The sequence below is a fragment of the Lathyrus oleraceus genome, chromosome 7 (assembly GCF_024323335.1).
Source record: "Lathyrus oleraceus cultivar Zhongwan6 chromosome 7, CAAS_Psat_ZW6_1.0, whole genome shotgun sequence".
Taxonomy (NCBI): Eukaryota; Viridiplantae; Streptophyta; class Magnoliopsida; order Fabales; family Fabaceae; genus Lathyrus; species Lathyrus oleraceus.
The window spans coordinates 39,356,043-39,372,992 of record NC_066585.1 but is presented as its reverse complement, the minus strand read 5'-3'; the positions used below and the strand labels follow the sequence as shown (position 1 = coordinate 39,372,992).

At 37.4% G+C, this 16,950-nt stretch overlaps 1 long non-coding RNA gene across 1 annotated transcript; it reads right to left on the bottom strand.

Moving 5' to 3' along the window:
* Positions 1 to 10,137: 10,137 nt before the first annotated feature.
* LOC127106379 (uncharacterized) lies at positions 10,138 to 11,769 on the bottom strand. The gene is made up of 3 exons (XR_007795360.1): positions 11,655 to 11,769; positions 11,051 to 11,176; positions 10,138 to 10,658 (listed from the first exon to the last, which is right to left on the bottom strand). It is a non-coding gene; the product is annotated as an uncharacterized LOC127106379 (long non-coding RNA).
* Positions 11,770 to 16,950: the final 5,181 nt, after the last annotated feature.

The following is a 16,950-nucleotide window of genomic DNA, read 5'->3' as shown; positions in this document are numbered from 1 at the left end:
TGTGTCTGATCTCTCCATATAGAGTCAGCTCCATAAGCAGAAAGCGTCTATCCTTTCTTCCATATTCCCCACCGGGTTATATCCTCATGGATGTTGATTGTTTTTGTTCCTTCCCAACACATATACTGGGATGGTTTTCCCCATTGAGTTATATCCTCATCGGGACAAGTCTTGATTTGGTGTGCCTATCTAGTTTAATCCTAGATCGGCCTCTTGAGACTCTTTTCCTGTTTCCCCGTGGTAAATGAATAATTGCTCAATAATTAGTAATTATTATCCCCGGCGGAGTCTGTGTTTCTCTACCCTCATACCGGTAGTTGTAAACCCTATTTCTTCCCTTTTGCAGAGTAACTATTTTTGCTCATCTTTAATTGGTGACAGTTATCTTCATCCAATATTCGGTGATGATATCCCCTCATCTGCTTGGATAATTGCCCTGATTACGCATTATCCCCAGCGGGTCATCTCTCGTCTACCTTGTTGTTGTTGGTAACGATTGTTTCTCCCCTGAATTGGTCATCATTATATACCTAGTTTCGGTATCCCAATGCCTTTTCTTTTCGGTCGACTTATCCTTTATTAACCCAGTAACCTGTTGTGGATAATCGTCCATGCGAGTATATTATCTATGTTCTGACGGTAATAGATAGTATATCTCATGCACTCTCGGGTCTGAAGCCTTTTGTTCTTCCCCAGTTGAGTAAGATTCGTATCCCCTTTGTGGAGTCGAATATCCATCCTGTAATCGAGTTTGCTTTTAGCCCTCTTTTGGATGATGAGTGTTTTGGGAATATTCCCCAACTCACGCCTTGGTTGGTCACCTATTATATGCCTAGTAACCGGTATCCCTGGTGTTCCTTCCTCTCTGCTCCCTATTATGACTTTTTGTCCCCTGTGTGTAACACCCCAAAATTTGCCCTCCTCATTCATACATTCATTTTTAGGCCATTTAGTATTTCACATTACATTGCATCATGTCAATTAGAATCGGATCCTAGAAGCTTGAACATCATCCGAGACTTTGTGGGTTCTATCCGGATGATCAGTCAACACAAGGAAAAGACTTGAGGTACTACCAATAGGACCAAATGAGGCCTATTCACCGTACAAATCGCCAAGCTGGAAGAAGCAAGAATCTGCTGCTGAGCTGTCATGCTCGCTAGGCGAGCAGATGCTTAGCCTAGCGAATAACACTATCATGCTCGCTAGGCGAGCAGATCCTTCGCTAGGCGAAGGGCGCGTATTGCAGAACATATCAGAAAGTTTTTGGGCTTGAGCTGTCCTCATTCAAAGCCCACAAGCTGCGAAATTTGGCCTATATATACCAGAGTGGCCAATGAAATAAAACCCTGGAACGGAACACTGGCTGAACAGAAAAGACCAGAGACTGGAGAAAGAGACCTAGGAACTACTCTGCAGCAACCTTCAGGCAGCTCTGAGACGTTCACTCCGCCTCACACAAACCCTAGTATCACTTTGCAGATCCAGACGTACCATTCAATCTTAATCAGTCTCTCTCATCAGGTATGCCTTTGTTCCTATTACTTTACGCCTTGAATTTGACTATTATGAATGTATGAGGTAATATCAGGTTTTGCCCACGGGTTCGAATAGGCATGAATATGTAAATAGAGTCTTAAATGTTTAATAATTTCGTTTCTGAGATGAATGCCATAAGGTTTGGAATCCTTAACATCGTGCAGGTATCAATGGGAAATCCAAAACCCGCAGGCCTTCGCTAGCCGCTTTGCTAGGAGAGCCTGTAGCGAAGCTTCGCTAAGCTTTCGCTAGGCGATGCAGTCGCGAACGTGACAGTATTTGCTGTTTGTTATGTTTTGTTCTAACATGTCTTTGTGTTGCCATGGCATTGTTTTCCCTGGATTTCATCTTATTTGTCTAACCTTTTGTCGAGTTTTTGTGAGGACTCACGCACTCTTGCAGGGATACCCTTCGGAGGTTCATTCTGATTAATCGTATTGACTGATTTTCTTTGATGGTCTAGCTGGAGAGATCTCAGGGTTGCTAATCCTTTAATCGCTGTAACTTCGGATCTTTATCCGTGTGGTAATTTTTACCCTTTCTCGTACTTTACCGCTTTCTTAGCTGGAAGACCTCGATAGGAGGCAACGTTTGAGCCCCTTGGTTGCATTTTACTTTGAGATACATGTTTTGTGTTTTGTATTCGTATCCCCACAGGTAGAGCGGTTCCTTCGTCCAGGACTGCCTGTTTGCCCTCGAGCATCCCAAACCCTAAAACCCAAAGCAACATGTTAACTCCTTCTACTACAGGCGAGTAAGTCTCCAAAGGTCGAGCATCCGGTAGATTGCGTAGTGACGCCGTTCGTCCAAAACCCAATTCATAACCCCATAGTTAGCCGAACTACGTTTTGCTCTGATTCTCAGGCCAGATGAGATACGTAGGCATAAGACGCGATGTCTTAGTGAGCACACATCCCCCTAACCCATAGGTAGTCGAGCTACGAAGACTCTGATTCTCATATTCATATGAGATACGTATGCAGTGGATGCGACATCCGTGCGAGTCATTTTCATTTAACCCTCTTTTTTTTGGCAAACAACACAAGATAAACCCACACCCTTTAGACGAAAACTACAAAAGTGGATCCCGTAGAGTACTATGGATGCGTAGGGGTGCTAATACCTTCCCTTCGCATAACCGACTCCCGAACCCAAGATTTGGTTGTGAGACCCCGTCTTGTCCTTTCCTTTTTCAGGTTTACTTCAAGCGTTTCCTTTCCCTCCTTTGGGATGAATAACGCACGGTGGCGACTCTTCTGTCATTTTCTTTCGCCGGTTGTTTTTTCGCGCACTGTATTTTTCAGGTTGCGACAGCTGGCGACTCTGCTGGGGAGTAAGAAGTTGACCTCTTGCTGGTCCATCTGCCCTAAGCGAGTCCCTCCTAGCTTTTGTGATTTCTTGCTTTTTTGGGTGTTCATGCTTTTGTACATTTATTCACTAACTTGCTTGCATTCATCTGCTGTATCTGTTGGAGCTGTTGTTTGTTTATTGGGATGGGATGTTCTACGAGAGATAAGCCCATTACCCAGGCTTGAGTGTACACACAGGTTTTAGAGTGGATGATCATGAGGCTTGCGTGGCATGTTGCTACGTTAAGTCGTTCGTGAAGAACCACACCCAGACGAGGTTTCTTTTGGATATATTATGTCCTACGGATGTTCCGTAACGACATGATATTCCTCTAGAAATTGTCGACTCTGGTGACCATTTCCCGAGAACTCAGTCGAGGCCTCTCCTCCGAGACGTGATTATGTTAGCTCTGGTGGGCGCATTCTCGCTGATCAATCCGAGGACCCCGAGACTGGGAACTTGCTATTAGGATGTCCTGTTGAGGGGAGTTAATGGAGGTCTTTTATCCCGTAATAATGCCAAACCTTCAGTGGTAAACGTATTATTCGCGACTGAAGGGCTGAAGCTGACGAACTTCTGTTCTTAGAACCTACCAGTGAGGGTGGGCTAAATTCAGGAAACCTTAACCTCCAACCAACCCGGTTTTCTGGAGCAGAGTTTTGGTCTTGTATTATATTCCTCAGTGAATTTCTCTCCAGGCAGTGCAACCTGACAGATGTTCAAGCGGATCCATCAATTCTGATTGACATGCCTTTGCATTGCATAACATCATATGCATATTTGCATCCAACATCTCATGCTTATTCATTTGCAGGGTATTCCCTTTCAAAATGGGGGTGCCTTAAAACTGAACAAGCAGTGCATCGCATACCATGCATATTAACCCTTGTCTGTTTTGCAGGTGTCACCGCAATGTCTAATGTTTGTTCCCTGTATCAGGCAGTTATTGGTCCCAAGCGAGTCCACAGGTACCCGGCAAAGGAAAATCGTCCACAGCTAGCGATGAACCAAGTACAGAAAGAGCTGGCTGATATGCGTGAAAAGATGGATCAGTTCATGACATTGATGACCGGTATGGCAGAAGGCCAAGCGAAGCTGAGGGAATTGGTTGAGCAACCGAGACCCGATCCGGAGGTGGACATACCAAATGCTGAGGGAAACCCTGGTAACCCTGGGAACGCTGATAACCCTGTGAACACTGGTAACGTGGGTAACGCAAATGCTGATGGAAACCCGGGTAATGTTGGCAACACAGGGAATGTTGGAAATGGTATTGGCGGAAGGTACAATGTGAATCAAGGAATTCAGATGCTGTGTCAGGGCTTCGAAGCCATAAACATCAATGAGGTCGCACCCGAAGCTGTCTTTTCACCTGAGTTTTAGAAGGTCGGGACTTCTATCTCTTCATACAAGCAAGCTGTCGAAGTGGTTAAAGCTGGTAATGCCCAAGGCTGGGGCAAATTTGTGGAGCCAGTCATCAAAGAAGACAAGTTTGGATTGGGGTATGCTCCGGGATCTCAAAAGAATGAAACCGGTACTTTCTCCAGCGGGGGTTTGGTTTCTCCCCACATCGTCAATGCTGCAGATGAAGACAAGGCTGACAGCGACTGTGACTTAGATAGCTGGATTCGCCCGTGTGTCCTAGGAGAAAAGCTCGACAATTGGTCGTCTGAAAAAACCTTCCGGGTTACTCTACTGAAAGAGTGATTTTTATTGTTTTCCTTTTATCACATGCATAATAAAGTCTTACACTTTGCCCAAGGTGTAACGGCTCATTTATAGGGCCATCCATTCAGTTACATTTCGCAATTATTTTTATCATCAATAAAGAACGGCTTTTGCACACAATTTTGTGTTCTCTTTCTTTCAGTTTTTTTTACTTTTACAAAAAAAAAATGGCAATGTTTCTTTTTTCGTTTTTCCTTTCTTTCAAAAAAAAATCTCTCATTCTAAGGTAAAGCATGATCCTCCATCATGCAGAGCCGACCACTCGGATCTCACTGCTAACGACACTGCTATGGCCAAGTATGACTTCGACAATCCTATCTATCAAGCCGAAGAAGGGGCAGAGGAAGATTGTGAATTGCCTGAAGGGTTAGCCAGATTGTTGAAACAGGAGGACCGAGCTATTACACCTTATCAGGAGGTGATTGAGACCGTCAACATCGGTACCGCAGACGACAAGAAAGAAATCAAGATCGAGGCCAGTCTACAGGCCGAGAGGAAAAACCGTTGATCATGTACTTGACTATGTTAGAAAGGTCAATGGGTTGTGTGCTCGGTCAGCATGACGAGTCAGGTCGAAAAGAGCATGCAATATACTACCTTAGCAAAAGTTTACCGACTGTGAACAAAGATACTCATTGCTCGAGAAAACTTGTCGCGCTTTGGCATGGGCTGCTCGCCGACTAAGATAGTATATGTTGACTCACACGACTCTATTGATATCAAAAATGGATCCAGTCAAGTATATTTTTGAAAAGCCATCACTTACCGGAAAGGTTACTAGGTGACAAATGATACTGACAGAGTATGACATCCAATACACTTCACAAAAAGCCATCAAGGGAAGTGTCTTGTCAGACTATCTTGCAGAGCAACCGATTGATGATTACCAACCTATGAGGTTTGACTTTCCTGATGAGGACATCATGTTTCTCAAATCGAAAGATTGAGAGGAACCACTCCCGGAGGAGGGGCCTGACCCTGAATCCAAATGGGTTATGATGTTTGATGGGGCGGTCCACGTCAATGGTCGCGGAGTTGGTATAGTGTTGATCACACCGGAAGGGGGTTCATATGCCATTTGGTGCCAAAATAACTTTTCCCTGCACCAACAATGAAGCCGAATACGAAGCTTGTATCCTAAGACTTGAGGAAGCCGTCAATATACAGATTAAAACCCTGGATGTATACGGGGATTCAGCTTTGGTCATCAATCAAACCAACGGGAAATGGTATACACCTCAGCCTCATCTAGTTCCTTACAGAGACTACACGAGAAGATTGTCAACTTTCTTTTGAAGAAAACCAATTTGCTGATGCTTTGTTTACCTTGTCTTCGATGATTAAGGTGCTATGCTGGAACTACGTACCCAGAATTGATGTATCTCGGTCAGAGACGAATGAAGAAAGCATTTGGTCAGAAAGTGCGCCCTCGGGGGTATCAAGTCGGTGAATTGGTACTCAAAATATTTCTTCCTCCCAACACAGATCACAGGGGCAAATGGACACCGAACTATGAGGGTCCGTACGTGGTTAAAAGGATTTTCTATGGCGGAGTTTTTATGCTAACAACCATGGATGGCGAAGGATTCCCGTCCCCTATTAACTCAGACGCAGTTAAAAAAAAATACTTCGCATAAAATAGACCCGCTGGACGATAAAAAGAATAGTCCAGGAAAAAAAAAGGCATCCCGACGAACCAAAAAAAAAAGAATAAAGAGGTTCGGGCAAAAATTAGGGATATAAAAATAGAGTACACCCGGTGAGTCGAAAACCCAAAAGGGCAGCTCAGGCAAAAATGGGTATCCCGGTGGATTGAAAACCCGAAAAGGGGGCGATTCAGGCAAAAGTTAGGGAATAAGCGAATGACTGTGATTTGAGTTCATCAGTGTTATATCACCGTTTCATTCAATCCGGCAATCTTCGAAGGTTAAAGATCGACTAATCATCCACTTCAGAAAGCAAGATGAGCAGAGCGTCTTGAGGACATACGAGCCATAGCAGAGTCGAAACTCGGTGGGACCCCGTATCCCCATTGCCATTAGGATAGTTCTCTTTTTATAGCGATCACCTCTTTTCAGGGATCAGCTTCCTGATACCCTCGCCTATTCCTGGCACAAATTTTCTCCCCATTAAGAGTCGAATAATTCAGTTAAAGAGCCTCTTTATTTTTCATTTATCAGTTTGTTTGCAAAAATGTCCGAATTTTTGATAAAACATATTGCATATGAACATAATGGTGGCTTTTGCAGATGATTTGCACAGGAAAACATTTAAAATTGCTTTGAATGTGCTTAATCCCGGACGGTGAATTCAAACCGAGTAATTCCCCCGAGGCATACGTGTATTTTTGCGTGAATATATATGATGGTTTGATAAAAGATAAGAAGAAGCGCCATATAATTTATATAGGGTTTATCTACCTAGGGTTAGGAGACATGTAATGGGTTTTTATTCATCGGGTTATTATATCACTTTGGCCCAATTACAAAATTATTTAATATATATATATATATATATTTTAAAATAATTTTGTATTGAAGATGATAATCTTAGTGAGTTCTCATATCCTGTGGGTCCACTCGACTCTACATGGTTTTCTAATCAAGTCCTAACTCGAGTCTTCATCTCTCGTTACTTATGTATCATACACACAAGATAACTAAGACTCAAGTATCTAAGGGATATTCGCAATGTATGGAAACATGTCACTTGAGTACATTCACTCAACAAATCACTATTCGGATTCACGAAACATCAATCCCCGAGCGGACTTACGTCTAAGTCAGGCCCGATTCATGCATGCTCGTATGCTTCGACTTTCGTGGTAGATATCGGGTTCTCTATGAGTTCCAAACTCATTTCAAGCGACCATCACCCATATGGGACTCTAACCTACTCAGGGTATCTTTCACCGTATGGGACTCTAACCCACTTAGGTGTCCACCTTTACCCTATGTCCTCCATGGTTGGGCTCAAACCCAATTGAGGCAGGAATCATTGGTGCCACATCCCCACTTATCGCTTTACTTAAGCCTTTGAAGTGGTATGTGCACCATCATAACTAATTCCGAATACGTGGTTAATTCACAATAACAAATAGGACTTTTGGAGCAGCACTCCTCACCAAAATAGGGCTTTGGGAACAAAAGTTCCTCACCAAAAATATCAAACAAATTCTCATGGCATCATAACATGATCCATTCTTATAAGTAAATCACACATGTTCCATACAAAGCATATTGATTCGTTTACCAAGTGAATACTTGTCCATGATACACACTTAGGTACCATTGCGGCTAAGGATCATCGTATACTCATTTCCATAACCTAAATTATCTTTCTAAGTTATTGGTCAAGTTATTCTCCTAGGTTTACCTCACTCATAAGTTTTAGTCATATTATTATTTAACCAATACAATCAACCAATCATATCATAATCAACGCAATAACTATTCATGCATAGGTTATAGAATGTATCATATAAGTAACGCAACAACAATTTATTTCACAATTCAAGTATACAAGAAGCACACATGATAATCTAACATTTCCCAATAACCCTAGGCAAAGCCATCACACGATAAACCTCATTCTAACTTATTCCACTCTCACACCACAAAATGAGTATCCATCCAATCATCGTACGGTGGGGTTAATCAGATTCAAGGAAAAGTTATTGTGGAATAGATCATATGGACTTTTATTTATACTATAGTTCTCTCTGTTAGTTTCCTAACGCTTCCGACTGCGTCCAAAACGGATTTACGAAACTAAAACTACAATCGTTTTAACCTAATCGGTATTCTAGGTCAACACCCACTCAATTGCGCATAGATCGACCGATTATAGTCAATCTAATACATATATATCATGGTATAAGTTGATGGACTCCCAAGAGCTATTAGAAACAATGAACAAGTGGTTTTATGCAAAACAAGGTTGGACCAATCGATTGCATTAGGAGTCAATCGATTGCATGAAGTTTCTGTAAAGTATTTTTCACGAAATTGCCAGGACCAATTGATTGGTCTGCCATGTTAATCGATTGACATCAGTAAAACTTTATTTTTTCTTCACAGAAACATGAACCAATCAATTGGTTCTGCAACTTTTCTGCAACCAATCGATTGATACCTGCATAAACTCCAAAAATGCGTCCTCTAAACTCATCCTTTGACATTCTTAATCACTCTAAATCATGGCAAGACATGTACCAACATAAGCTCACACAATCCAGACAACATAGCATCTATTTATATAGGCAACATGAAAGCTCACAAACAACATATAACAACAAGGATACCTACCATACTATCCATTTTCTTCATGGTTCAAGACAATAACACCAAGCCCTAGTATTCTATGTCATGAGAATCTTACTCTAGAGAGGAAACTAACTAGAACTCACTTGATTCAAGAAGATGATGATGAGATTGATGATATCTAGATGAAGTTGGTGATGATGATGATGATGATGGAGATCATATTATATGTAGCTTCCTTCATGAGTTCTTCTTCTTCTTCCCATTCTTTCTCTTCTTCTCTCTTTTCTCTTCTCTTCCTATTTTCTTTCTTTTCTTGCTTTATAATAACTCTCTACCTCTCCTACCTACTCTTTCTTTTTATCTTTCATTCCTATCCACTTCTTCTTTCTTTTTAATCACCACCATACAATACATATATATATATATATATATATATATATATATATATATATATATATATATATATATATATATATATATATATATATATATATATATATATATATATATATATATATATATATATATATATATAATTATATATATTATAATACTAGGTAGTAATATAAATATCTCAATTGATATTTTATCTTCCAGTAGCAGTTGACCAATTATTAATGTTATCGAAAATATCCTCTCTTGTACTTATTAATATTGGTTTGTCTCTTTTAATAGTAATTAATCTCTATAGAATTGACTAGTTACTCTATTGGTCTCAACTGATAACACTTAGAGCACATATGAGTTCAAATTATTACAACTGATAATAGATAGAGTACATAGGAACTCAATTGTCTCAACTCACAACTAATTGAGCATTTAAGGGAATATGGAATATTACACCACTAGTATAAGTAGTGAAGATTTACTTGAATTTATTTCAACGAAAAAATAAAATAAAAACTCAATAATACAAATAGCATTCCCTTTTTCCAAAGTTTTCTATCCTCTTTCAAATACTTTACACTTTCTCCACCTACCCAAAACTTCCTTTCAACACTTGGTAAATTACTTAATACTCAATACTTTACTTCTTTTTACTTTGATATGATAGTTTCTCTTTCCTGAAATAAAATTGTTATCTTTCCAAATATAATCACATAGTATAATATAAAGAGATGTGGGTTTCACTGATTATTTAGAATATGAATGATATAATTATTAGGAATAGATGGAACATTACAATTTGTTATGGTTGTCTACAAATCAGAGGAGAAATATGCATATACTTGCTTTACATTAAGTATAGTTTGTAAACTTGAACAATTAGAACATGTATATTCTTTGAAACTATTGAGATATTGGCAATAACCTTACTACTAAAACATCACTTGGTGATACTAAAAATATACTATTGAGACAAAGTATTTGTAATAATCAATCCGTACATTTATAAAATTGTTGTATATGTCATTTGTGTTCCTATCTAACTAAATATTATATTCCTCTTAGTATAAATATAATCTTCCTCTAATATATATATATATTCCTCATTTGTGTTCTTATCAACAAATATATTATGTTTCCTCCTATTGTAAAACTATAATCTTCCTCTACTTTACAATCCTCTTGTTGTATACAAGTCTCTTGTTGTATTTGTTCTAATTTTCTACTATTAATAAATATAATTGTGACGGTTGAGCTATAAGTGTGAATCTTGCACCAGAGCTAACATCAGCATTGTCAACTAACAACTATTGTCAGCAGATTTCAGCTATACTTTTTTCTTGCTTCTTGCTTTCGGATTGACAATATTGTTGATACTGCAACTAAGCACTGCAGATAAGCATCTGAGTTAGAATATAAAATTTTAATATCAACCAGATGATTGAGTGAACAACTATAAAACATGAGAATGACTACAGTAAATAATAGATTAGAAATCTCCACATATATAGCTATTAAAAATACACATCCATACAAATGAACGTATATAGCTATTAAAAATGCACATCCTTAATGTTATCACAGTTCCTAATAAAATCTCATAAAACACAACTCATATAACAAAAATACATCCTTAATGATATCATAGTTCCTAATAAAATCTCATAAAACACAACTAATGAAAAACCTAACAAACACTTCACCACAACAATTCATATAACAAAAACTTGGAAATCTTAATGATAACAAGAACCATTACCGAAGATAAAACTATGACTCACCATATTTAATCAAGGAAATCACGGTCGTTGAAAAGAAAAATATAACTCTAACAAGAGACCAATCAGATTGCACCATAGAAATTTCCGCCAAATAAATAAACTTCATCTTCAACTGTAAGGATGAAGCTGCATAATTTAGAACAAATTTTAGTGGATATTAGAATATTACCAATGAATTAAATTATGTGAAATTTAGTAGTTGTGGAATCAAATCTAAAGAAATAGTGCAAATGAATACCAGTATTTAAATAAAACGCATGGCAACCATTGAATCAGATAAGCAGGAGGCCATGGAATTTAAAGCTAGTGGGTTTATTTATTGAAACCGGTTATTGCTTATATTTGTCCCAATAAGAAAAATATAAATACATCTCAATATCCTAAAATAATTTTATATTAAAGATAAAAAATCTTTAAAAATTGGACTTGTTTTATTACGCTATATTTGATTTTAAAATTGTTAAGCCATGAAATAATGAAAAAGTATGTTACCGCTAAATGGAAAATGGGATAAGGTAATTTTTTTTTTAAATTTCTACCAAAATAAATATAAGAGATACTACCTAATGAAAAAGAAGATGCTATTGAGTGTTAAGTAATTTACCAATTGTTGAAAGGAAGTTTTGGGTAGGTGTAGAAAGTGTAAAGTATTTGGAAGAGGTTAGAAAACATTGAAAAAGGGAATGCTACTTGTATTATTGAATTATTGAGTGTTTTTATTTTTTCCTTGAAACAAATTCAAGTAAATCTCCTCTACTTATACTAGTGGCATTCATAAATCAACGATTTGGATTTTTTCACTCAAATTTAATCTAATGGCTATAAATTATTTTCTAAAATTTTCTCTATTATTTTTCTAAAATCCTAATTTATCCTTATCTTCTAGAGAACTCCATGGACCTCTCTAGAATAAGCTTCTAGATGTTGGGCCTATTATAAACAAATTTGAGTTTAAAATTCCTAAGGCCCAAAACAAACAAACCCAAAATAAATGTAAATATTCAACACCAAAAAAAAACTTGATTTTGATACACCAACTTAACTTGACAAATTATTCAAGCATAAGAGGCTAGGAAAAGATATCAGTTGCTTGGTCATGTTTCTTCACGTATTCCAACTACGCATCATTGTTAGAGACACATTGATAACGTGTGTCAATTTGCTAACTTCAATCATGGACGGTTGTGTTGTTTGTCAATGATATTACTGACTTGTTGTCCATAAATATCTTGGTCGGATCCTTTTGCAGCAATCGTTGTTTAACATGTTTCATAACTAGATTGCATGATAAACACATGTAATAGCCGCCACGTACTCTGCCTCACATGTGGAAAGATGTAAGTATAGATTTGCAATTTAAGAGAGGGGCTAAATTAGATTCTTTGTATTTTTCTCATTTTTAAAAGATGGTTCTTATGTTCTTATTCTTCCAAAAGTAATTCGATGAACATATGTAGTAAAATGCAGAATTTTAAATACAGAAAAAAATTACACAACAATGTATACTAGTTCCCCTTTCCAATCAATGGTACGTCTAGTCCCCTTACACCCTGTGAGAAATTTTCCAATATGTTAGATCTTTGTACAAACGTTACACCAAGACATATCCTACAATCTTATAACACAACAAAGAAGCACATGACTTCCTTGATTTCACAAGAATCAAACCTATGGTGGACTTTAAATCAAGTTAATTCAAAAGACCTTTTTACAAACAGTTGCGGCTGAAAAATGAAAGAGTCGCCATCATCCTTTATTCGTTCCTAAGGAACATGAAAATAATGATAAATCCCAATAATTAAGGGTGAGAACTAGATTCAGGAGTCAGTTAAGTGAGAGGAAGGTACTAGGCACCCCTCACTTCCATTGTACTAAATGGGATCCTCCTTTAAGTCTAGGATTAGTGTGTCTCTAAAGATGTTTGCTTTATTAGTTATTAATTGTTTAATTATATGTTTATTTACAAAAAAAATATTATTTAAGAATAAAAGACATTCATTAATTAAATAAAAGGGGATCTAAAAATTCTTTCTAATTATTGTACTTGCTTGAGTCTTACAACTTTATGCCTATGTAACCTCACTGTTAATGAAGTATCAAAGTACTGTAATTATGGTAGAAAATGTTGGTTTATTTTCTTGTTTTTATCCTTTAAAAAGTTCTCACACATTAGGGGCGGAGAAGTAATTGATTTTTGAAAAAATATCTGAATGCACTAGGGCAGGGGACTTATGATTTGAGGTGTGTTAGGTTAATTTTATCTCATTCATTGAGATTGACTCTCCTTGTAAGGGAGAGTCAGAGGTTGACTTTCCTTTGGACGTTAGATCAGTGGACTAGGAAGTCAACTTGATCATATGAGGGGCGCTGGATTGGCTTACTATCCTTAGTATGCATAATGGAATGATAAAATTGGTAGTCAAAGTAGAGACCACGGTATGCATGCGTACATGAGATCGTCTGTTGACTGAAACAACCAATTGATTTGGGCTCCTTCAATGCGCCACTTGGTGCACATCCGAGGAAACACATAGGGAGTATATAATCGAGCTCCCTTCAGATATCTCTCATTTATCTCTTATCTTTATTTCTCTACCTCATTTCTCTTACAAATTGTCTCTCTAATTCCCTTTGTCGTTCTCGATCACCATTCCCGACCACCATACTCCCTCATTCCACCGCTCCTAAGCCATCGTCCCTAACCAGATTTCGGTTGAGCCTCAACCAGAATCTTCATACCTTCATCCAAAGTTAACCCAAAAACTTGGGTTCCTCAAGAATCCTAAGAACATTTTACCTAGAAACCCATACACCTAGCAACCCTAACACTCAATAACATGAACTCTAATTTGGCTTCATCAAGAACCCTAAGAACCCTATCATGCGAGGAACCTTAACCCTCATCCCTTATGAACCCTAACCCTAACAACATGAACCCTAACCATAAATTTCCAAAAACACCAAACTTACCCAAATCAAACCTTAATCCTTGGTCGATCTAAAGACCGACCTTTTCCAAACCCCAATCAAACCCTTAATCCTTCCAAATCAACCTCGAAATTTTCTAACCTTAATCCTTTTCAGTTACTCCAAAATCAACATTAACAGTCACAATAATCCAAAACACCAATTGGAAATAAAATAGTGATGCAATTAAATTTTATGGAAGTTCAGAGACCAACCAACAAGGAAGAGAAGTTCCCTGGTAAAAAAGGTAAAACAACCATTCTCGGTCTCCTTTGATTCTACTGTTCTTTTCATTCTTCTCTATAACTTCTTATTTTCCTTTCTACGAGGAACCTCTGGTAATCGATGGAGGCTAAGCTCAGAGGAATTAGGGTTTTAGCGTGAAACCCTAATCTCAGCCTAGTCCAAGCTTTGGCAATGGATTGAAATTTGCAGCAACTGAAGTATTTTCTTAGGTTTTTTTTTGTGGTCCTGTTCATCTCAATTCTTTATGTATTTATAGGTTAATATTAGGTCTTAGGTCTTAATTCAAATTTGTTTATTTTATGGAGTTTTTCATTTGATTCCGATTTGACTTATTGTAATTTTGATTAAGTTAATTCAGTTTAGAAAATTGACTTAGGGTTTTGAATTATAATAGATTATTGTGATGTATCTGACTTGAATTTGAATGTAATTTATGATTTAAAATATATTTGTATTCAAAAATAGAAAGATCTGATTGACTTTGATGCTTTGATCCATTTTGATTCACCATTGCGTAGAATTAGGGCTTGAGGACTTTGGGGATGATGGGGATGAACCCATGTCATGTGTTTGACCCGGTTCAAATGATGGACATGGGTCTTACCTGACCCAGTTAGAACATGGGGCCTTGGGTTACTCGTTTGACACAATTGGAATGTGCATCGACCGGTTTCAAACAAATGGAAGCAAATCAACCCCATTTTCATTATTAAACATTAATTTAATTAATCAATCACCCAATTAATTTCATTAACATCCAATTAGATTAAATAATATAAACTAAAATAGTTTAACTAACCTATTAATATATTCTAAATAACTTAATTAGAATTCGATTATAAACTAATTAATTTAATAACACAGATTAATCAACATTTTTATTAAGTTTAATTATAAAAATAATAATTTTATCCCTAATAATTTTACCCCTATTTAATCAACTTCAAACTGAGATAATGAAGACAACGAGTCTTCATCCTCTCATGGCGGATATGGATAAATATAGAGAGGGAGCCAATATTTTGACCACAAAGTTAGTAGACTCTTGGATTAGCGCGAATTGATCAACCCTTGACGCTCTGCGAATACCCATACCGACCCATAATGGAACCCGGATAGAACCAAGTTGATTAACTTCAACATCCAGGTGAAACATGCATACGATATCCACGATCATCTCATCATTTTTACGAGAATCGGGTAGGACTCTGTCGATCCTCTGGTCGTTGCTTGATAAAACCCTTGTAGAACTCCTTTGATCAGTTTCAGCCCATCCGAGTGAAACTTGCATACGATTTCTTCGATCATCCGATCATTTTACAAGAATCGGGTAGGACTCTACGGATCCTCCAATCGTTGCAATTCCTATGATCATCCAATCGTTTGGAATCTTGGTAGGACTCTGGTGATACCCCTTATTCAAAAATCAAAGGTTTGTGAGTATATTTACATGTACATTGGAATGAAATAAAAGTTCAAGTGCATAAGTTTATTCCAAGAGGTTTGACCAAAAACTCAACATTTGAAGTCAAAGTTCCAAAGATCACGACTTCTTCAATTCTCAACATTTTTTGAATGCTTATTTTTTGCATATGACTCTTCTCAATATCCTATAAAACTTCACTTTACATGACAAGAGACAATTATGCTTGGAGTATCATCAAATTTTTGGAGACATTATAGGTCATTTGTGGACTTAGTGAAATTTGACATATTTTTAAGTGACCTTTTCTCAACTTTCAAGGTTTATAACTTCTTCAATTCTTAACATTTGAGGATGATTCTTTTTGCACAATCTCATTTGTGATTCCCTCTATAAGTTTTCTTAGATGATTAAGGTCAAAATATGCTTGAAAGGCTGTGGAATTCATTGAGAGATTACAAGTCATTTTCAGGCATTTGATACTTTGATTTTTTCTTAGTTACATGACCCGTTTTTTGTGCCAACTTCAACATGCCACAACTTTGTGCTCAAGCATCCAAATTTAACCATTCTTGGAACATTGAAATCTTTTATTATTATGTCAACACATTGCAATAAAAATGGGATCAAAAAGCCTCTTGAGCAAGATACCCCATTGAGGTGAATATGGTGACTTGAAACTGAAGAAATCACCATGGTTTAAAAATAGAACTTCACGAATCTCGATTCCAAGCCAAATTACCACATGTTTTGGACCTAAACATGTTTTATCAAGTCTCCAGAAGTTAATTGACCCTTGAAACGCATGATTTGGCTGAGTTTTGATAGATTGCAAGTCACACTTTCCACACATTCTGATCAATTGTTTTTGCATGAGTTAAGCTTGATTCCACACGTATTTGGATCCAAACACATTCCCTATTTACGGAGGAAGATATTTCATTAATTTCCAAGCTTTTGAGAGACCATAAATCCGTGTTTCACTCTACATTTTTTCAAGAAAATTCAACTATCGTGTTTTGAATTCCAACTTATTTCAGTCAACGTTCTTGATTCCATTAGCACCTTCGATCTTCTCTAGAGCTTTTGCAACAACTCCCAAGCTCCAAGACCCCCTGAATCACTCTAACCATATCGAGCTTCATCAACTTATGATCACCATTTGGACAAGGTAGTTATGGGCATCATTTAAACTCAAAGAAGTAACCATATTGTAGTCCTTTACTCTCTGATGCTTTCCCCTAACTTATCTGGTATTGATTAA